Consider the following 23,174-nt stretch of genomic DNA (forward strand, 5'->3'; position numbering starts at 1 on the left):
GTTAAGTCTAATTGGTCCAAAGCTTCAATTAGTTTCATTGTGTCCTTGTTTAGTTTCTGTTTTCCTGATCGGTCCATTGAGGAAAGTGCAGTGTTGAAGTCACCCACAATTATTGTGTTAGGTGTAATGTGTGCTTTGAGTTTTAATAGAGTTTCTTTTATGAAAGAGGGTGCCCTTGCATTTGGAGCATAGATGTTCAGGATTGAGAGTTCTTCTTGTTGTATTTTTCCTTTGACCAGCAAGAAGTGTCCCTCAGAGTCTCTTTTGATGACTTTGGGTTGAAAGTCAATTTTATCTGATATTAAAATGGCTACTCCAGCTTGTTTCCTGAGACCATTTGCTTGTAAAATTGTCTTCCAGCCTTTTACTCTAAGGTAGTGTTTGTCTTTGACCCTGAGGTGTGTTTCCTGTAAGCAGCAAAATGTAGGGTCCTGTTTACGTATCCAGTCAGTTAGTCTGTGTCTTTTTATTGGGGCATTGAGTCCATTGATGTTAAGAGATATTAAGGAATAGTGATTGTTACTTCCTATCATTTTTGACGTTATTTTTTAATTTTGATTGCTTAACTTCTTTTGGGTTTGATGAAAGGTTACTATCTTGCTTTTTTCAGGGTGGAGTTTCCCTCCTTGTATTGGTGTTGTCCTCCTATTATCCTTTTTAGGGCTGGGTTTGTGGATAGATATTGGGTGAACTTGGTTTTGTCGTGAAATATCTTAGTTTCTCCATCTATGGTGATTGAGAGTTTTGCTGGATATAGTAGTTTTGGTTGGCATTTGTGTTCTCTTAGAGTCTGCATGAGATCTGCCCAGGACCTTCTAGCCTTCATAGTCTCAGGTGAAAAGTCTGCTGTGATTCTGATAGGTCTTCCTTTATATGTTACTTGGCCTTTTTCTCTTACTGCCTTTAGTATTCTTTCTTTGTTTAGAACATTTGGTGTTTTGATTATTATGTGACGGGAAGTATTTCTGTTCTGGTCCAGTCTGTTTGGAGTTCTGTAGGCTTCTTGTATATTCATGGGCATCTCTCTCTTTAGGTTAGGGAAGTTTTCTTCCATAATTTTATTGAAGATATTTGCTGGCCCTTTAAGTTGTAAATCTTCACTCTCATCTATGCCTATAATCCTTAGGTTTGGTCTTCTCATTGTGTCCTGGATTTCCTGGATATTTTGGGTTACAAGCTTTTTGCACTTTGCATTTTCTTTAACTGTTGAGTCCATGGTTTCTATGGAATCTTCAGCATCTGAGATTCTTTCTTCTATCTCTTGTATTCTGTTGTTGATATTTGCATCTCTGTCCCCTGATTTCTTCCCAAGGCTTTCTATCTCCAAAGTTGTCTCCCTTTGAGTTTTCTTAGTTGTTTCTACTTCTGATTTTAGATCCTGGATGGTTTTGCTTAGCTCCTTCCCTTGCATGTTTGTGTTTTCCTGTAATTCTTTAAGAGATTTTTGTGTTTCCTCTTTCATGAGCTCAGCCTGTTGACCAAAGTTCTCCTGTATTTCTTTAAGAGATTTTTGTGTTTCGTCTTTCATGACCTCAGCCTGTTGAGCAAAGTTCTCCTGTATTTCTTTAAGTGTTTTTTGCATTTCCTCCTTGTTGGCTTTTGTATTCTCCTGGATTTCTTTCAATGATTTTTGTGTTTCCCTTGCAAGGGCTTCTAACTTTTGATCCATTTTCTCCTCAATGGCCTTCATGTGTTCCTGTACCAGCATCATGACCAGTGATTTTAAATCCAAATCTTGTTTTACTGGTGTGATGGGGTATCCAGGACTTGCTGGTAGAGGAGAATTTGGTTCAGATGTTGCCATATTGCCTTGATTTCTGTTAGTGACGTTTCTGCGTTTGCCTTTTGCCATCTAGCTCTCACTGGTGTTACTTGGTCTTGTCAGTGCTGGACTCACCAGTGCAAGCTGCCCCTTCCCCGTTGGCCTCTGGTGCACAGCTTACACTCTGCACTGCCTATAGACAGGGTGCTGTTGTCCAGGCTGTTCAGATCCCGAAGCAGGCACCTGAAGGCTCCCGCTGGGGCCCGCAGGATTTATTGGAGCACACCGACTTCTCCCAGCTGGCCGCCCGGAAGCCCCCACTAGCCTCTTGAGGGACCTGGAGATGTGGCGGCCACCCAGGCTGATCTGAAGCGGAGAGAGTTGGGCTGGGGGCTTCTGCCTGAGGCCTTGCCCCAGATTGTGTCTGTGGACCAGGTGGAACCCGTGTGCACCCCCAGGGAGCTCCGAAGGTGAATGTTGCTGTGACCTCCCCTGTGCTCCGCTCACTCCGCTGGGCAGCCGATTTCCCCAACCGGGCTGGCGCACACTAGGTTAGCCTTGTCGCCTGGGCCCTGAGTCCAGGCAAACGCCTGGGAGGCCAAGGTCCGAGCAAAGTTCCCCTAGGGCTATGTCTGTTATTTGGGTCCGCCAGGTGACCCGGATGGCGGGCGTGCGCGTCCGCGCTCCGCGAAAGCACCGGGAGAGTCTGTTGTGCTAATAACCTCCTGGGCTGGTTGACACACAGATGGCCCACCAAGCCGCCCAGTTCTTGGGGTCAGTCCTGTGCCTTTTGGGGCCTAGACCCCCGTTTTGTTAGCCTCAGGCTACGCTTGTTAGCAGTCTCTGCCCTCCCGAGCACTCTGGCTCCTGTAGGCAAAATGGCGGCGCGTGCACCGGCCGGGGCAAAAAAAAAAAAAAAAAAAAAAAAAAAAAAAAACTCCTGGCTGGGTTGGCGCCCCGATGGCCACTCGAACAGCCCAGGGCCTGGGTGCAGGCCAACGCCCGTCTGGCTCCGACCCCTGCGGTGTTGGGCCTAGGATTATGTTTGTGTACCTCGGTCTGACAGATCTCTGGAGCCCGGGATCAAGATGGCGGTGAGTCTCTCCTGACTGGCGGGCAGCCGAGTTCTGAAGCGGCTTCCGTGCAGCGAAAGGCTCCGCAGAACCGCAGTTGCTTGCCGCCCGGCTGGTCAGCGAAGGTCAGTGGTCGTGGGCGCAGGGCCTAACTGGACCCTGTGTCGCCTTGGTTCCACCGCTGATGGCCCTTCAGCTGGAGCAGCCACTGCTACCGCCGCCGCCGCCGCCGCCGCCGCCGCCGCCGCCGCCTATTCGATCAGTATTAATATAGGTTTAGTTGGAATTCCTTTTACAATACATAAGAGAATCTAATTAGTTAATTTTATAAATTGAAGATGCTTACTTTTTGGAGATTTGCTGTTAAGTTTTTCTAAATAGTTGTTACAAGCTCTTTGCCAATCTTCATTGATTACCCATAATAAAATAATCTCAGCATTTGTATAAGGCACTACAATTTCTGCTGGGTCTATTCTTGATAATTAGCAGTTATAGTCTTCCTTTCATAATTAAATCAGCAATCTTTTATATATGTCTTTAATTTTACTTTGTGTACTAAGAAGACACATTCTAAAATACTATCTTCTCTTTGCATAATGAACTCAATAGGAGAATGAGTTGAAGGCAAAATAACCAAAATACAATCCAGTTTGGGATAAATGTGATCCACGTTTCCATCTTTCAGTCTCTTTTCTACTAAAGTTAACTCTTTCTCTGCTTCCTTTGTTAGCGTCTCAAATTGTCTAAGTCTGAATCTCCTTGTAATGTTTGAAACAAATTGCTAACTGTCAAATTAAAGGCTTAAATAAATCCCATTGGTAGGTTTGCTACCTGCTTCAATGGTCAATGTTCTAGAATGAAAGTCACACACAGCCTTTATATTTTGATATGCCTTATACAGCTCAATAGTTGGGCCACTGCCTAATTTCCACATGGTTAATCTTGAGTTAATACTTAATAAATTCTGTGTTCTATCTTAGCTGCTCTAGACCCAGAGGGCTGGCCAACTGGGCCATGTTCTGGGCTACAGTCTCCTGCCTCCTTTACATGGAGGCCATACCTCTCTGTCCTGTACTCTTCTCAGGCTTGGTGGATCTCCTCTCCTCCACACTCTCCCTGCATGGCAGATCTCCCACATCTTTTTCCCTCCTCCTGGTCCCAAGCCTGGGAATCCTAGACGTCCCACCTCAGTCTGCCCTGCCCAGCCATTGGCTTCCTGCATCTTTATTTGCCAATCAGAACCAACTTGGGGCAGAGTTTCTCAACGTCTTACCTGCAAATGTGTGGATTCTCTCATGAAAACAATTTGGGGACCCATATTAACATTGAAATACAAGCAGAATTAGGCAAAACCCACTACACTTAACTCTGGAGTAGTTAATCCATTAATGGGCCATAGCCAATTAATCTCGTCCATTAATTTTTGAAAACCAATAAGAGTTCACGAGTGATTTCTTCTGACCTGTATCTTCTGTGGTTGTTCTGGATGACATTTTTCAGTACTTTTCTCTGCATATTAAAATGTACACACCTGTGCTAGCTAGTTTTATGTCAGCTTTATACAAGCTAGAATCATCTGAGAGAGAAGGGAACCTCAAATGAGAAAATACATTCATAAGATTGTATTCAAGCCTATAAGTAAATCATACTACAAACTACCTTATTTTAGAGTCTCACAAATAACCTATTGTAGGCAGGACTGCTATGTAACAGATTGACTCTGGTTTGTATTCAGAAATTATTTGCTAAAGTTGAAATGGTCATTTCAGCACAAGGCTAGACACAAGTTGAACTTCAACCGTTTTAAGTATAGAGAGCATGTGAGCAGCATATTCTTATCCCTTTAAAAGAAGCAGTACTCTACCTAACTCTAACATTACTAAGTAATGCTATCTCTGTGACTTTGAATTAGAAATGAAGAGGAGACTGTTCAGGTCAAGATCAATCCTATTTAATACGTCTTGGTGAAACCTATGTCTTTCCCCTCTTTGTACTTATTGAAGATAGTTATTCAGCTTGGATGGCCTATTAGGACCACTTGAATCAAATTGGAAGCCTGGGGGAGATTCCAGAGTTTTCAAATGACTTTTCTTCTGCTCTGCAATGCGGTTGTGCTCCTTCATGCTGTATTGGAGAACCTCACAGCAGCCATTACTTGTCATTGTTGCTGGGTTCCCATCCTTGACAATGACACTGTCTTTGACAATGACAGTGGGAACCTGAGTCAAGATAACTTTCTGAGGATCTTCCCTGACCCCACCCCCAGACTATAACCTGAGACCAGACAAGTATCATTGCTTTTTCCAACCACAGTGGCACCACCTTCATCCAAATGGCACCTTCTCCAGTGTAACAAAGCTAGACACAGATCTCTATGTGTGCGGCTGGGTGTATGACCAAAGCACTTTCTTCTCCACCACCGTGTCTCAGGTAAGTGACTCAATTTCCCTTCAGAAGTTGGGTGTTAGAGATGGAACAAATAGTACATTTTTTTTCTGTGCTTAGTCTTCATGCTTTTAGCTAATGTTGGTTACTTCTTTACTAAATTTCAGATGTGTACTTGTTGAACAAAATGACTTGCAAAATAAGACTTTTCATTCACAAAATGACCACAGTAAAAGCAGGTAACCTACATGTTTTATTATGAATTTTATGAAAAGTCCATTAAGGAAGTGATTTGTGTGTTCTTTTGTAAATGTTATACCAAATTCATATTGTTTAGCTTTGATTTAAAATTGAAATATACCTGGGCAATCATATAAAACCCTTGCATGGACATTTTACATACCATCATCATACCAGTTGCTGTACTTCCCCTAGAGTCATGGTCTATAGAGTATGACTTTTATGTTTATATATCTTTAAATTTATTTTTTTTCCATGAGTAAGTGTTTTACTAAGTAACCCAGACTCATTTGGAACTCAACATGACTAGCTCAGGCTGGTCTTGAACTCAAGGTGACTTTTCTGTCCAAGACTCTTGAATTCTGGTAGTATAGGTATGAGATAATAGACTTGTCTTTTAGTTGATAGTTTATACATGTACCATTATTTTCTTCTATGAAACTGTCTGTCTTTTGGTGATATAGGTGCAGCCTCCTGGTACTTTTAGTTCATGGTTTGACTAACTAAACTTTTTAGTCAATTGCCATTTCATCATTTCACTTAATGCATTATTTATTTATACATTTTACTCTGAAAGGAATTACAAATTTAGGAATTATGAATGTGTTGTATAAATACTCATGAAATATATAGTTCATATAATTCATGTTATACTGTGAATACATTGCTGAGAGTTCATCAATCATCAGTTTTGCTAACTCATCAAGATGGTTGCTCATACTCCTCCATTACTGGTGGAATTGTAAACTGGTACAACCACTCTGGAAATCAATCTGGAGGTTACTCAAATAATTGGAAATAGATCTGTTGGAGACCAAACCCTAGAAAACCAGAGTTTCAACATCCCTCACCTTGAAAGTTCACTGACCTTGTGGTTTACAGCTGAGCCCCACCCCCCTTCTTCACACAAAACTGATCAACCGGTTCTTTACCCAGCCAAACACCTGGGATGGTCTGGGCGGAACCAGCATTCCAGGAAAGCTGCAGATGCCTCGAGCCAACTTCTGCCCCATGACCTTTTCTCTTTCTGTGCCTTTAGCTTTCCCCTCAGCCCCTCCCTACTTCCTCTTATGGTGGGTTCAAGACCAGGAGTTTTGTGTTTCATTAAAGAGGCTTTGACAAAGAACACCCTGTTTGCTTGGCCTCGTTCCCTTTTCCTGCCCGTTTCCTATCTGAAGACCCAGCTATACTACTCTTGGGCATATACCCAAAAGAAGCCCCACCATGCTGCAGGGGCACATGTTCCTCTATGTTCATAGCAGCCTTATTTGTGACAGCCAGAAGCTGGAAACAACTCATATATCTCACAATGGAAGAACGGATATAGAAAATGTGGTTCATTTACACAATGGAATACTATTCAGCTATTAAGAATGAGGACATTATGAGTTTTGTAGGCAAATGGCTAGGACTAGAAAATATCATCCTGAGTGAGGTATCTCAGAACCAAAGGACATGCATGGTATGCATTCACTAATTAGTGGATATTGAACAAAAAGTACAGAATACCTAGGATACAACCTACAGAACTCAAGAAGGTTAACAAGCAGAAGGACCAAAGTAAGGATGCCTCAATCCCACTTGGGAGGGAGAAGAAAACAATCATGGGAGGCACAGGGAGGGAGGGGCCTTGGTAGGAGAGGGAAGGGAGGGGTGAAAAGGGGAACATGATCAGGTATGGGGGGGTGATACCGAGAGAAGCCCTGAGGTCCAGCAGAATGGATGGAAATATGCAACCTGGGGGGGGGGGGGCGCATACTGGGACCAGAGACCTGGGAAGTAAGAGACTCTGAGGACTCAAAGGGAAGGACCTTAGATGAAATGACCTACAGTGGGGAGAGGGAACTTGTAGAGCTCACCTGCAGCAGAAAGACAGGGCATCAAGAGAGGGATGGGGTTGCCATCCCACAGTCAAAACTCTGACCCATAATTGTTCCTATCTGAAGGAACTACAGGGATGGAAATGGAGAGGAGCCTGAGGAAAAGAAGGTCCAGCGACAGGCTCAAAGTGGGATCCAGCTCAAAGGAGACCCCAAGGCCTGACATTGTTCCTGAGGCTATGGAGTGCTCACAAAAGGGACCTAGCATGACTGTCCTCTGAAAGACCCAACAAGAAGCTGAAAGAATGAGATGCACCCAACCAATGGACAGAAGCTGCTGACCCCTATGGTTGAATTAGGGAAAAGCTGGAAGAAGCTGAGAAGGAGGGAGACCCTGTAGGAGGACTAGCAGTCTCAATTAACCTGGACCCCTGAGATCTCTCAAACACTGGACCACGAACCAGGCAGCATACACCAGATGATATGAGGCCCCCAACACATATATGGCTGAGGACTGCTGGGTCTGGGTTCAGTCAGAGAAGAAGCACCTAACCCTCAAGAGACTGTAGGCCCCAGGGAGTTTAGAGGTCCGGTGGGGTCTGGGGTGGGTGGTGGGTGGTGGTGGGTGGTGGGTGGTGGTGGGTGGTGGGCGGTGGGGCCATCCTCATGGAGACAGGGGGTGAAGAAGAGGTATGGGATGTGAAACAGTCAGTGGGTGGACCAGTAGGGGAATAAAAACTGGAGTGTATATATATAAAAGATTAAATTAGAAAAAAGGAAACACACAGGGAATACTTTGGGTACAAGTCTCCTCTCTCTCTCCTCATCCCCTGCCCCCTCACAGCTTGAGGCTTTACCAGCTCACCAGAGCTTGCTCTATCCTCAGGCTGGAGGGTGTGCTCTCTCTTTTGCTCACACATGCACTCACTCATTCTCCGTGTGCTCTCCTTTTTCACCCACACACTCTCCCTCATTTCTTTCTTGCCCCAGTCTTTTATTGTTACTCAAAAGGAAGATAGCAAAAGAGACATTGTATAATCATTACCAAATCAAATTCAAAAGAATGACGACATCTCATAAAGAATTAAGAATTAAGATTTGCGATTGTTACTTGAAGTTTCAAATTTTCCATGTTCCCAGGCATGTTGCCAAAGTAAAGATTGCAAACTTACCATTATTTAAACTTTAATTATTGACTTATTATTCTTCAGAGCTCAAAGCTCCTAGGTCAGCTATGTGATGTTTCCTGTAAAGCTCTAATAATAAACAACACAGTTAGAAAGGTACAGGTTAATCCTTAACTGTAGTTCCACTAGCTTCTGCTTCTGTATGTTGCACACAATGACTCGATAGCTTTTGCCTTTCTGAATTAAAGCATTCCGTGTTTGTGTTTTCTTATTCCATTTTTCCCTTATCCCAATGATTGTGTCTCTTATACTAATGCTTTTTCATAATTCCAAAAAATTCATTCACTCCCTGGTAATGGACCCTGGGTGACTTCAGCAGTATGTGACTCTGTTTCCTTTTCCTTTTCCTTTTCCTTTTCCTTTTCCTTTTCCTTTTTATTTTTCCTTTTCCTTTTCCTTTTCCTTTTCCTTCCTTCCTTCCTTTCTTTCTTTCTTTCTTTCTTTCTTTCTTTCTTTCTTTCTTTCTTTCTTTCTTTCTTTCTTTCTTTCTTTCTTTCTTTCTTTCTTCTTCCTTCCTTCCTTCCTTCCTTCCTTCCTTCCTTCCTTCCTTCCTTCTTTCTTTCTTTCTTTCTTTCTTTCTTTCTTTCTTTCTTTCTTTCTTTCTTTCTTTCTTTCTTTCTTTCTTTCTTTCTTTCTTTCTTTCTTTCTTTCTTTCTTTCTTTCTTTCTTTCTTCCTTCCTTCCTTCCTTCCTTTCTTTCAAATAATTTTTAATTTTTTTTTTTACAGTCCAGTTATTATCTCCTCCTCGTGCGACCTCTGGCAGTACCTCATCCCATACCTCCTCTCTGGTCTCCAAGAGGATGTCCCGACCCCCACTGCACCAGACCTCCCCACTCCCTCTGGCCTCAAGTCTCTGTAGGATTAGGGGCTTCTTTACTCACTAAGGCTAGACCAGGCAGACCTCTGTTGTATATGTGTTTGGGGCCTCATCAGCAGGTGTCTGAGAGATCTCTGGGGCTAGGGGTGGGGGGAGAGGGTGTTCCAGGTTAGTTGAGACTGCAGATCTTCCTATGGGGTTGCCCTCCTTCTCATTTTCTTCTGGCTTTTCCCTAATTCAACTACAGAGGCTGGCAGCTTCTGTCCATTGGTTGGTTGTAAACATCTGCATCTGTCTCAGTCAACTGCTTGTTGAGCCTCTCATAGGACAGCTATGCTAGGCTCTTGTCTGTAAGCACACCATAGCATCAGTAATAGTGTCAGGCCTTGGCACCTCCCTTTGAGCTGGTTCCCAATTTGGGCCTGTCACTGGACCTCTTTTCCCTCAGTCTCTTCTCCTTTTGTGTCTGGGCAGTTCTTTTAGACAGGAACAATTCTGGGTCAGAGTTTTTATTTTTTTGATAATATTGTTTATATTGATATCTAGTATGATATCAATAAAACCATAAACCTCTATTTTAATTGTGTTAGTGGAGAGTAAAATTTAACACCTGTGTCTAAATAAATAAAATTTGGGTTCAAAAGCACACCATAGTGACTTGGTCTTTATTACTTGTAGCAAATGTATCAGGAAATAAAAATTGTTATTGGTTTTACAATTGAAAAAATTACAGCTGAGGAATTCTGAAATTTAAACAGCCTGTGTGATGGTATATATAACTTTGTAATACCTCTAATGAAGCTGAGACAGGAGGATTGCTCTAAGTTAAAACAAGCATCTGGCGCTTAATGAATACTAAACCAGCTAGGATATATATAGGAAGATCCTGTCTCAAAATACAAAACATAATGAAACAAATTGTGTTATATTAGACTATCAGATGCTTAAATTGGACTGGGTAGGTTATAGAAAAAGAAAAGTGTCTGTGAAGTCAAGAAGGGCTGGGAAGGGTTGTGCAGGAAGCACCAGCAAGGAGTTAGAGGGAGAAGTTGGCAGGTGAACAGGTCAAAATACAATGCATGCATTTATGATTCTCAAAGAATTAACAAATGTATTTTAATTTTTTTGTGTGTTAGGGTAGATTGCAATGAGCTAGGGGGTCATCTTGGGTTATAGATGAGCTTTAAGACTCTTATTTACTGTGTGAGATCCTGTCTCAAAAGCCAGAAAATAAAAACCAAACTCTTGACTTAATAAAGTTGAAGGTAAAAGTTAAATATTTAAATTTGACCTTATCTTTAAAAATAGATTGGGTGCTAGTACCAGTGCCTACTTTATTATGGCCTCACCTTTCCACTGAACATAAAACAGGTATAAAGTGTGTAGAGACATTAAAACTGTAGCAAAGCATGGGACTCTGCAGGGCCCTTCCACTTGCAGGGCCACTTGTCATCACTCTACCTCCTTGGTTGTTGTTTGTTTGTTTTTGTTTTTTGTTTTTAAGACAATATCTCATTACATAGCATTGGCTGGCCTGGGAACTCACAGAGATCCTCTTGCCTCTGCCTCTCAAATGCTGGGATTAAAGGTGTGCATCACCATGCCCAGATTATTCAATTTTATATAAACATTGAGATAAAATGTTCTCCAGGGAAAGATCAAATATTCTAGTTTCATAATCAAGTGGACACTTTAAAAACTAGTTTACAATTGAGAAAAGTCAACCCATAGAACTCTGAGGGAGACACCACACTGCTGTGATGGAAGAAATGTTTATTAATATAGAATTATAACTGGTGGAGAGTAAAAACTGATACATGTCTGATACTCCAAGTCTGGAATTGTTGCCTCAAACCACAATAATTGATTACAGCGGTTCATTTGTCTAATGGAGACACAGTTGCAAACTGGAGGATACTCTTTCTTTGATGCAAGCTTCAATCGTATGTGGGAGATTATGTTATTTCTGTAAGAGAAGTCTGAGAACTATACAGGGAAAATTTTGTTAATTTTTGAATTTTAACTTTTACTATTTCTGTGTTACAGCACTTGTATGTTAGAAGCAATGAAAATAAGCGCATTTATGCAGCTAAAATGTTCATTAATATATGTTTTTTTCTTAATTGTTGAAAATTAACTTTTGATTTACTTTGAACAGGATCTTATTCTAAGGTTATGAATTTTATTTTGTTTTTGTTATTTATTAATTAATTAATTTATTTTTAAATTTTTATTGAATATATTTTTCATTTACATTTGAAATGTTATATACCCTTTCCTGGTTTCCCCCTTCCCAGAAAACCCCCAACCCATCCTCCCACCCCCTGCCTCCAAGAAGATGCCCCTCCACCCAACCCACTCCCACCTATGCCCCTCGATTTCCCCATGTTGGGGCATCTATCGAGCCTTCATAGGACCAAGGACCACTCCTCCCACTGATGTCCTACAAGGCATTCCTCTGCCACACTTTTGGCTGGAACCATCTGTACTGCTTGGTTGATGGCTTAGTCCCTGGGAGCCCTGGGGCATCTGGTTGGCCGACGTTGTTGTTCTTCCTATGTGGCTGCAAACCCCTTCAACTCCTCCAATGGGGACCCTGTGCTCAGTCCAATGGTTGTCTGCTAGCATCTGCCTCTGTATCTGTAAGCTCTGGCAGGGCCCCTCCAAAGACAACAATATCAGGCTCCTTTCAGCAAGCACTTCTTGTCATCCATAATAGTGTTGGGGTTTGGTGACTGTTTATAGGATGAATCCCACGGTAGAACAGTCTCTGCTCCACACTTTGTCTCCATAGTTCTTCCTGTGAGTATTTTGTTCCCTTTCTCAGTGGAACCAAAACATCCACACTTTGATCTTCCTTCTTCTTGAGCTTCCTGTGGTCTGTGAATTGTAACTTATTTATTCTGAGCTTTTGGGCTAATATCTACTTATCAGTGAGTGCATACCATGTGTGTTCTTTTGTGATTAGGTTACCTCACTCAGGATGACACTTTCTAGTTCCATCTATTTGCCTAAGAATTTCATGAATTCATTGTTTTTAATAGCTGAAGAGTACTCCATTATATAGATATACCACATTTTCTTCATCCATTCCTCTATTGAAGGATATCTGGGTTCTTTCCAGCTTTTGGCTATTATAAATAAGGCTGCTATGAACATAGTGAAGCATGTATCCTTATAATATGCTGGGGAATCTTCTCAGTATATGTCCAGGAGTGGTATATCAGGGTCCTCAGGTAGTATTATGCTCAGTTTTCTAAGAAACTACCAAACTGATTTCCAGAATGGTTGTACCAGTTTGCAATCCCACCAGCAGTGAAAGACTGTTCCTCTTTCTCCACATCCTTGCCAGAACCTGCTGTCTCCTGAGTTTTTGATCTTGGCCATTCTGACTGGTGTGAGGTGAAATCTCAGGGTTATTTTGATTTGCATTTCCCTGATGACTAAGGATGTTGAACATTTCTTTAGGTCCTTCTAGGCCATTTGATATTCCTCAGTTGAAAATTCTTTGTTTAGTTAGCTCTGTTGGTTGACCTTTTACCCTATTGACAATGTCCTTTGCCTTGAAGAAGCTTTGCAATTTTATGGGGTCCCATTTGTTGATTATTGATCTTAGAGCATAAGCCATTTGTGTTTAGTAACTTTTCCCGTGTCCATGTGTTTGAGGCTATTCCTCACTTTCTGTTCTATTAGTTTCAGTGTATCTGGTTTTATGTGGAAGTCCTTGATCTACTTGGACTTGAGTTTTGTAAAAGGAGATAAGAATGGGTCAATTTGCATTCTTCTACATGGTGACCGCCAGTTGAAAAAGCACCATTTGTTGAACATGCTGTCTTTTTTCCCACTGTATGGTTTCATCACCTCTGTCAAAGATCAAGTGACCATATGTGTGTGGGTTCATTTCTGGGTCTTCAATTTTATTCCATTTACCTATTTGCCTGTATCTATACCAAATACTATGCCGATTTTTTTCACAATTGCTCTGGAATACAGAGTGTGGTCAGGGATGGTGTTTCTTCCAGAAGTTCTTCTATTGTTAAGAATTGTTTTTACTATTCTCTGTTTTTTTTTGGTTTTCCATAGGATAATTTCTGTTTCTTTGTCTTTGAAGAATTGTGTTCAAATTTTCATGAGAATTGAGTTGAATCTGTAGATTGCTTTTGGTAGGATGACCATTTTTACTATATCAATCCAAACAATCCATGTGCATGGGAGATCTTTCCATCTTCGGATATCATCAGTTTCATTTTCTTAATTTATTTCTAAATATAATTTCTTCATACCTTTTTTTGTTTGATTAGTCAAACATTAATCCCAAACTACCATTGTGCAGTTATTATATTGTTTCCAAGTGCATCCTGGATTGTTAGATTAATTTTTTCAAACTGCTTTTACAGCATGTGCCATTAGGACTATGTTGTACTGTCCCCCATGCCTCAATTTTTGATTGTTTAAGAATCATTATATCAAGGAACACATAGTTTCCCAGAATTTCCTAGAGTTTGCCAGAGGAGAAGGTGAAGAAAATAGAAAAATCAGATATAACATAATAATTATGCACGCAAAGGTGAACTGAAAAGTGGTCATGCACAAATGAAATCTGTACAGCCCTGGTCCATGGCTAAAGTTAGGAGAAATTTGAATAATTTTTTTCTTTTTTTTTTTTTACTTTTAAAAAATTATATATTTTTATTTTCTATATTCTTTGTTTACATTCCAAATGATTTCCGCTTTTCCAGTTCCTCCCTCCCCATATGTCCCATAAACCTTCTTCTCTCCACTCATTCTCCAATCACCTCTCTCCTTTTTCTCTGACCTGATACTCCCCTCCAATGCTAGATCAAGCCTTTCCAGGATCAGGACGCTCTCCTTACTTCTTCATGGGAGTCATTTGCTATGCTAATTGTGCCTTGGGTATTCAGAGCTTCTGGGCTAATTAATATCCACTTATCAGAGATTGCATTCCATATGTATTCTTTTGTGACTAGGTTGCCTCACTTAGGATGATATTTTCCAGATCAAACCATTTGCCTAAAAATTTTGTGAATTCATTGTTTCTAATTGCTAAGTAGTATTCCATTGTGTAAATATACCACATTTTCTGTATCCATTCCTCCATTGAGGGACATCTGGATTCTTTGCAGCTTATGGCTATTATAAATAAGGCTGCTATGAACATAATGGGGCATGTGTCTTTATTGCATGCCGGGGAATCTTTTGGGTATATGCCCAGGAGAGGTATAGCAGGGTCCTCCGGAAGTGTCATGTCCAGTTTTCTGAGGAACCGCCAGACTGATTTCCAAAGTGGTTGTACCATCTGACAACCCTACCAGCAGTATCCCAGACCTCAAGCAATACTACAGAGCAATAGTGTTAAAAACTGCATGGTATTGGCACAGTGACAGGCAAGTGGACCAATGGAATAGAATTGAAGACCCAGAAATGAATCCACACACCTATGGTCACTTGATCTTCGACAAAGGAGCTGAAAACATCCAGTGGAAAAAAGATAGCCTTTTCAAAAAATGGTGCTGGTTCAACTAGAGGTCAGCATGCAGAAGAATGCGAATTGATCCATTCTTATCTCCTTTTACTAAACTCAACTCCAAATGGATTGAGGACCTCCACATAAAACCAGACACACTGAAACTAATAGAAAAGAAACTCGGGAAAACCCTTGAGGACATGGGCACAGGGGGAAAGTTCCTGAACAGAACACCAATAGCTTATGCTCTAAGATCAAGAATTAACAAATAGGACCTCAAAATTACAAAGTTTCTGTAAGGCAAAGGACACTGTCAAAAGGACAAATCAGCAACCAACAAATTGGGAAAAGATTTTCACCAACCCTACATCTGATAGAGGGCTAATATCCAATATATACAAAGAACTCAAGAAGTTAGACCCCGTGGAACCAAATAACCCTATTAAAATGGGGTACCGAGCTAAACAAAGAATTTTCACCTGAAGAAATTTGGATGGCCGAGAAGCACCTTAAGAAATGCTCAATTTTTTTTCTTTTAACCAATGAGTTTCTCACAGGCATCTGAAATGTCCCCATCCATGCTTGCTGTGGGCTGTTCCTTATTTTTGGTGTTGGGTCCCCTTGAGGGATGTGTGTCCTGCTTCTCAAGGTCCCAAACACCATCCACATCATTGTATGCTGTCCCCAGCAATTTACAGTATTGGTTATTTATTTCCTCAAGCCTTTCTACATGTCTTACTGTTGCATGGTGACTTTTCATAGCTTCTATTGGGAATAGTAATGTTGTTTAAGGTTAATAATTCAGATTCAGCAGAGAGACTTTTATGCAATTTCCTGTGATATCACTTTAGGCACAATATCTGCAACACTAGTACTGGTTTAGGTATGCAATATTACATACACTATTTGTGCTCTGTACTATTCAGATTTCATATGGATGTGTTATGTCCAACAAAGGCTTTTGTGTTTGCATACTTAGTTCTCCAGATGCTGAAGGTGTTTTGCAAGGTCATAAAATCTTTGGATTTGGGGCCTGACTGACAAAATTGGTTTGGTTTGATAGTAAAGGAGATACCACTTTTAGGTCTAGTCTGAATTCTACCTACCAGTTCAACTTCAAGTGAGGAACTCTGTTACAGGCTCCTACCACCATGTATCCCTTTCATTCTATCTTGCTTACTGTGTGTTCTGGAGCAGTCATTTTACTGTACAATATTTCTCTCTTCTATGTGTTTTATATGTACAATGTGTATTTTATATTGATATAGTGCAAACACCGCTGCTTACTTACTGAACCAAGGTCTCCTGAAAACGTTAGATGGAATTAAAATCAGGAAAAGTTTGAGGGGTCTAGCAAGATTGAGGCTAAAACAAGTTTATTGAAAACAATAAGATCTTTTAAACTGTTGTCAGAAACAGAATATAATGACAGCTACCAGGAAGAATAGAATTGTAGTTGCCAGTATACAATGATGTTTGCATGGTCTATACAAGATTAATGTTTAAGACTATCTGCCTTGCCAAGCTTCTGCATGCTTCACTGACTTCTAGGGAACACAGAGATACCCAATTTGGCCTTAATGCTCCACTGGATAAAGGGAATTTTTGGCTTCTCGGTAACTGAAAGGCACACAGTGCTCCAGGAGCCATGGACTCTAACCTAGAAATCCCATGACACATGCTTCTCAGGGCAGCTACAACAATCAACTCCATGATTTCCGGCAATGTAGTGTAGAAATGCCTCATTTACTCAAAACTTTCCATCACATACTCTACCTCCTCACTTCCACATGTTTTGGTAATTACTATATAACTCTCTACTTTTATAAGAAGAAAGAAAACATCTAGAGAAATGACTCAGTGGTTTTTTTTTCTAGTAGTTCCTGGTTTGCTTCTCAGCACCCATATAGAGGTTCCAAGCCAACATTAGCTCTATTTTCATGGATCCAATGCCCTCTTCTGGCCTCTATAGGCACTGGAACTATATGTGATGCAAAATATCCATACATACTCTTCTTTTTTTGGCTGAGATGAATGTGCATACTTTAGTGTTTGTGTGGAAGGTCTTGAACATATCTGTTAGGTTTGGCTTTATGATGAGATTTAACTCTAGTGTTCCTCTGTTTAATTTATCTCCAGATGGCCTGTTTATTGGTTGGAGTAGGATATTGTATTCATCCACTACCACTGTGGATTTATATCTAATAGTATTTTTTAAAAAATAAAATTAGGTACTTGCCACAGCAACTTCAGTAGCAAATTAGACTCCAAAGGGGTGAGGTCTCCTGGGACCAGTTGTGGAACTCTCTATCTGGAGAATAATTTTGAGCCGTAGTTCTCATGGCAGTTTGTTTGTTTTGATTTTCCCGTCTTCCTCTTTTATGAGATGATCCTGATAGCCTGGGCCAAGAGAATCCAAGCAAGAAAGTTGGATAAGAGTCTGTTCTTTGAAGTGGAGTTAGTGGCCATGACCTCGTTTCTAAAAACTTTAATGCTTTGCTTCAAAATCATTTACATAATTATAACATAATACGTTGATAAAATAACGTTCCAACAACATATGAATTTGTATGGCTATGTGTGTAGATGAGGTTGGCTCTGACATTGTGGTATGGAAAGCATTGTTTAAGTATAGTTTTAAAGTGAATTTTGAGGAGCTTTATGAGACAGAAGCTAGATGTTAGATAAGGATTTTTCATGAAAATTCCTTAACGTGATCAGGACCTAGGGGGTTATAACCAAGTGGTTTTGAGGACTTTTGAACTCCTGAAAGTTTGTCATTAACTACAGGTGATTTTATATAATTTATTCTGATCAGGGAATGTGATGCTTAGAACATGATCTTCTAAAATTCATACCTGATTGATTTTGTATCTTTTTGTGCCAAATGCTTATGATAAATGTTCTTTGTAATTGCTTCACTGGATACATTTTTTAGAATTGTAATGCCAATTTTTCATGTACAAAAATCCTTGCTTGAGAGCTGCAAAATATATTCAGATTCAAACTGTGTCTGTTTGTTTCTGTTTGTCACCACCGAACCTGTGCTGTCCTGACTATCAAAGCCCTGTTCCCCCACTGTTGTGTATTCCCGACTGTGTTGGTCCGTGGCACATACTCCTGTGTTTTGTGAATATATATATATATATATATATATATATATATATATATATATATATATATATATATATATTAAGCCTCAACCCTTACTTTCATTTTTTTAAAATATTTTTATTTTCTATATTCTTTGTTTACATTCCAAATGATTTCCCCTTTCCCGGATCCCCCCTCCCCATATGTCCCATAAATCTTCTTCTCTCCATCCCTTCTCCAATCACCTCCCTCCTTTTTCTCTGTCCTTATATTCCCTTCCAATGCTAGATCAATCCTTTCCAGGATCAGGACCCTCTCCATACTTCTTCATGGGAGTCATTTGTTATGCTAATTGTGCCTTGGGTATTCAGGGCTTCTGGGCTAATTAATATCCACTTATCAGAGATTGCATTCCATGTGTATTCTTTTGTGATTGGGTTACATCACTTAGGATGATATTTTCCAGATCCAACCATTTGCCTAAAAAATTTTGTGAATTCATTGTTTCTAATTGCTGAGTAGTATTCCATTGTATAAATATACCACATTTTCTGTATCCATTCCTCCTTTGAGGGACATCTGGGTTCTTTCCAGCTTCTGGCTATTATAAATAAGGCTGCTATGAACATAATGGAGCATGTGTCTTTATTGCATGCCGGGGAATCCTTTGGGTATATGCCCAGGAGAGGTATAGCAGGGTCCTCTGGAAGTCCCATGTCCATTTTCTGAGGAATCTCCAGACTGATTTCCACAGTGGTTGTACCATCTTACAGCCCCACCAGCAGTGGAGGAGTTTTCCTCTTTCTCCACATCCTTGCCAACACCTGCTGTCTCCTGAGTTTTTGATCTTAGCCATTCTGACTGGTGTAAGGTGAAATCTCAGGGTTGTTTTGATCTGCATTTCCCTAATGACTAATGATGTTGAGCACTTCTTAAGGTGCCTCTCGGCCATCCGAATTTCTTCAGGAGAAAATTCTTTGTTTAGATCTGTACCCCATTTTTTAATAGGGTTATTTGGTTCCCTGGGGTCTAATTTCTTGAGTTCTTTGTATATATTGGATATTGGCCCTCTATCAGATGTGGGGTTGGTGAATATCCTTTCCCAATTTGATGGTTGCCGTTTTGTCCTTTTAACAGTGTGAACATATATTTAAGATTATAATACTCTGTTATTAAATCTTAAAATGTCCCTATCTCTTCTGATTAGTTTTATTTTGAAGTCTATTTTGTCAGATATTAGAATGGCTACATCAGCTTGCTTCTCATTTCCATTTGCTTGGAATACCTTTTTTTCGTTTCTTTTATCCTAAAGTCACATTTTTGATGTTGGGATGTGTTTCTTGGAAGCAGCAAAAGTATGAACTCTGTTTTCTAATCCAATTTGTAACAAACAGTGGTTAGATGTCAGAAAATGTATGGCACTGCCTTAATTATATATATTTCTTTAGGTTTATGGGCCTCTTCCATTCCCGTGAAGGGGAATGTTGACCGCTCCTTTCACATAATATTAATTGCACTAATTTAAATTCTCATCAATAATATACAAGGATTTTCTTTTATTTTACCAGCATTTTCCTTCATTGATCTTTTGCAAATAGCTTTTCTTTCTTTTCGATGCAAAAGCAAGAGGTTTATTTTCTGGCACATCGGTGTAAACCCTCAATCAGTCCCTCTAGGTGAGTGACTAGAAGGTGACCCTGAAGTATTACAAGCAGTTTTTATACTTTTTAGGGGCACATGCTACATCAGCAAGGTTACAGTTCAAAATTACTGGCAAAGAATATTGACCTTTAAATCTATTGGCTAGCAAGCATGACACACATTTGAATTCTTCCTGGGACTTTCTAGAGAGTTAGGCACATTAGTACATTCTGAGAATTTTTTACTCAAGAATGTTCCTGTGGATGGAGAATGGAACTTGGCCTAGACTTGACTCCAGGCAGGAGGGTGTGGGACTGGAAAACCCCATAGGTTCCCTCATTTCCCTCTTTTTCTTGTACAAGCTCCAATCCGGGAACTACTCTCAGGGGTCTTGTGTAACTAACTCATATTCTTCAGGTACTGCCCTCAGGGTCTCATATTATTGGTACAGGACCATCAGCTGTACTGCCCCTATTCTTTCTTTACGAAGGCTATAAGCTTGTTCAATATGCAGAGTCCAAAGCTCATCAATAGCAGGAGAACAATTAGGGGTCCTAACAAGGTAGATATGAGGATGGCTAACCAAGGGGAGGAGTTAAACCAAAACTCAAAACAGCCCTGACAGTTCTCTTCCACTTGGCTAGCCCATCTCTCATCTTGGCCATTGAAACTTTAACAGCTCCAGAATGGTCTACATGAAAGCAACACCCCTCAGCTAAGGCATCACATAGCCCTCCTTGCTGGAGGAAAAGTTAAGTCTAATCCCCTCCTATTCTGTAGTACTAATCCTGATAATGAAGTCAATGATTCTTGAAGGTGACTGATAGAAGTTTCTACTCTCTGTATAGCTAAATTAATGACTGCCCTCAGACTGTCATAATATTTCCCTTGTAAGACAAAAGCAGAGGTCCTGGTGGCTGCCTCAGACACCCCCAACACCAACAGAAGGGAGACAGTGAGTGTTGTAATAGGTTTGGAGGACAGGCACATGGAATGGGGGAAGGAACCAGAATCCAAAGGTGCCACTAGATGGTCATGAGAGTGATCTTGAGTGGATTGTCCATCTTCTGAACAATCCAGAGAGGGTTCCTGGGGAGTAGGGAGTCTGCATGTTTCACATGGGAAGCATGAACTCAGGCTGCAATACCATCCCCCTTGAGCTCTGTGGGAGTGGTTAGCAGCACCAGGAAAGGTCCCTTCCACTGGGCTTCCAGTGACTGACTGCCTGATGCTTCCTTATGTAGACTCAGTCACCAGTCTGGAAATAGTGAGGGGGTCTCTGGAAACTCTGGAATATTTAAGGCAGACAGTTTGGGTCAAATCTCATGCTGTATTGACTGAAGGGCTATCACAGTGAGTTGGGATACTTCCAGGGACCCAGGGGACACCAAGGGAGTTGGGATATCAAACAGGATCTCAAAAGGGATCAGGTTAAAATGGTAGGGGGTGTTCTAGGCTCAGAACAGGGCCAGGGGAAGGAGTACCACCCAGTCAGCACAAGTGTCTGAGGGCAATTTACTTAAGGGCTCTTTTAGGGTTCTGTTCATTCTCTCTACCTACCCTGAGCTCTGGGGAAGGTATGCACAATAGAGCTTCCAATTAGTCCACAATATCTCTGCCAATCCCTGACTTACCTTAAAGACAAAAGCAGGCCCCCATTGTCTGATCCAATTACCTTGGACACTCTAAAAACCTCTGGAAAATTTCCTCTAATATCTTCTTGGCTACCATGGTAGCTGTTTCCTGCTTGGTGGAAAAAGCTTCAACCCATCCAGAGAATGTATCCACAAACACTAGAAGATATTTGTAACCATATTTTTCTGGCTTAACTTCTGTAAAATTGACCTCCAAATACACTCCAGGCCATTCTCCCCTAGGCGTTTCACCCTGTTTACTCTTAGTAGCATAAGCATTCACTTGCTGGCATAACTTACACTGTTCTACTATCTCTCTGGCCCAAAAACTGAGGTCCATTATATATACTTTAGATCCCTTAACTGTCTGGACAAGCTTTTTATTCCCTAAAAAAGTCCATCCGTGCATTTGGCCTAGTAAATCTTTTGCTTGCTTTCTGGGGAGTATAGTTTTTTCTTCCTGTGTGCAACATTTCCCCTCCTTCTCTAGGTAACAGTTGGTAGGGTAGCTAGAAATCTGAATCCTTTCTTCTGTATATTTTAAGTGAGGCCATCCCTTAATCCAGTGCCATTCCCAGGCAGGTGTCTCTTGCAGGCCTATAACTGGGATAGGCTCCTGCATAGCCACTTCTCACAGAATTTGAGCTGCCTGGTTATTGCCCCAGGCCACTGAGTCTCTTCTCTTCAGATGACTTGGGCAATGAATAATACAATTGCTAGCTTCATCAGATCCAAGATTTCCTGCTTGTTTTTTAAATTTATTTTCCCTCTGATGTGAGGAGTCCTCTCTCTTGGTATATAGCCCTGTTGACATGAGCTGTGGCAAAGGCACACCTGCTATCTGTGTAGATGTTAATTTTCTTGCTGACCACAAGTTCCAAGGCTTTGGTGGTAGCAATTTGCTCCACTTTCTGTGCCGACATGTGGGGTAGGAGGGAGGTGGAGGGGTACAGTGCAGGTGACATTTGTGGCATCCACCATGGCAGCATGCACTTGTCTCTGACCTTCATGAAGAAAACTGCTTCGTTTGTAAACCAGGTAGCCTCAGCTCCTAGCACGGGTCAGTCGGAGGGTTTTTCCTCTACCCATGGGCTCTCCTTTTGGGCCAGTTAGTTGTAGTCTGTTGGGTAGGAAGTATATCTGGGCCCCCATCTTAGAGAGTAACTCTCGCTCCAACAGAGGGTAGAGACAGTCTGGGATGACCATAAATGAATGGGATACCTGGCCCATCCCTAGGTCCACTGTTTTTTGGGTAGTCTATGAAGAAATTTTGGTGCCAGTGGCTCCTTGGACCCAAGATTTTTTCTTGGAAATGGGGCCATTGGCTTGGAGAAGGACTGAGTGTTGAGCCCCTGTGTCCACCAAGAATTGAGTGGGTTTCCCCTTCACTCACAGAGTTAGCCAGTGTTCAGGAAGGGGTTCCAAACCCCATGTATCCCAATCACTGTCTTCACCCAGGGCTAACACCTTTGCCATTTGGGGGTGCTTTTTTTAAGGCCTAGGATTTCCTGCCCCCAGCTTCTGTTTGTTGGGACATTTTTTTGGCCCAGTGGCCCCTCTCCTTGCAATATGCATACTGCTCTTGGCTTTTTCCTGATATCTCTACTAGTCTGGTCTATAAAAACCAGTCACAGTAGCTTTGTGATCCTCACTGCTGCGGTCATAGGGTGTATACTGACAGAATGTCTCCATGACTCACTCTAGAAAGGCAGCAGGCAACTTATCTGATCCCTGTCTAACCTCATGCACCTTGGCCAAATTTGTGGGTTGCCATTGTGTGGTTTCCTTGTAACCTGCTAATGGAGCTTGATGAGAGACCTTCAGGTGCCCCTTACCTTCTGCTGTATTGAAGTCCCAGTCAGGTCTATTCAGGGAAAACCCGCTGTTGACAGCCTGGTCAATCTGTGATGCCCCTGTGTCTGAGGGAACACTATTTCTGGCTTCCTGCATTACTTTTTCCTCACTCTTTGGTTGTGAAAAGCATTCTCATGAGCTGTTGGACATCATCCCAGGTAGGCTGATGAGTAAATAAAATA

The 23,174-nt window shown here is 41.3% G+C and overlaps 1 non-coding gene across 1 annotated transcript; it reads right to left on the bottom strand.

The window, feature by feature from the left end:
- Positions 1–19,248: 19,248 nt before the first annotated feature.
- LOC127676603 (U6atac minor spliceosomal RNA) lies at positions 19,249–19,371 on the bottom strand. The gene has a single exon (XR_007976059.1). It is a non-coding gene; the product is annotated as a U6atac minor spliceosomal RNA (small nuclear RNA).
- Positions 19,372–23,174: the final 3,803 nt, after the last annotated feature.

Source organism: Apodemus sylvaticus, chromosome 1 (assembly GCF_947179515.1).
Source record: "Apodemus sylvaticus chromosome 1, mApoSyl1.1, whole genome shotgun sequence".
Lineage (NCBI taxonomy): Eukaryota > Metazoa > Chordata > Mammalia > Rodentia > Muridae > Apodemus > Apodemus sylvaticus.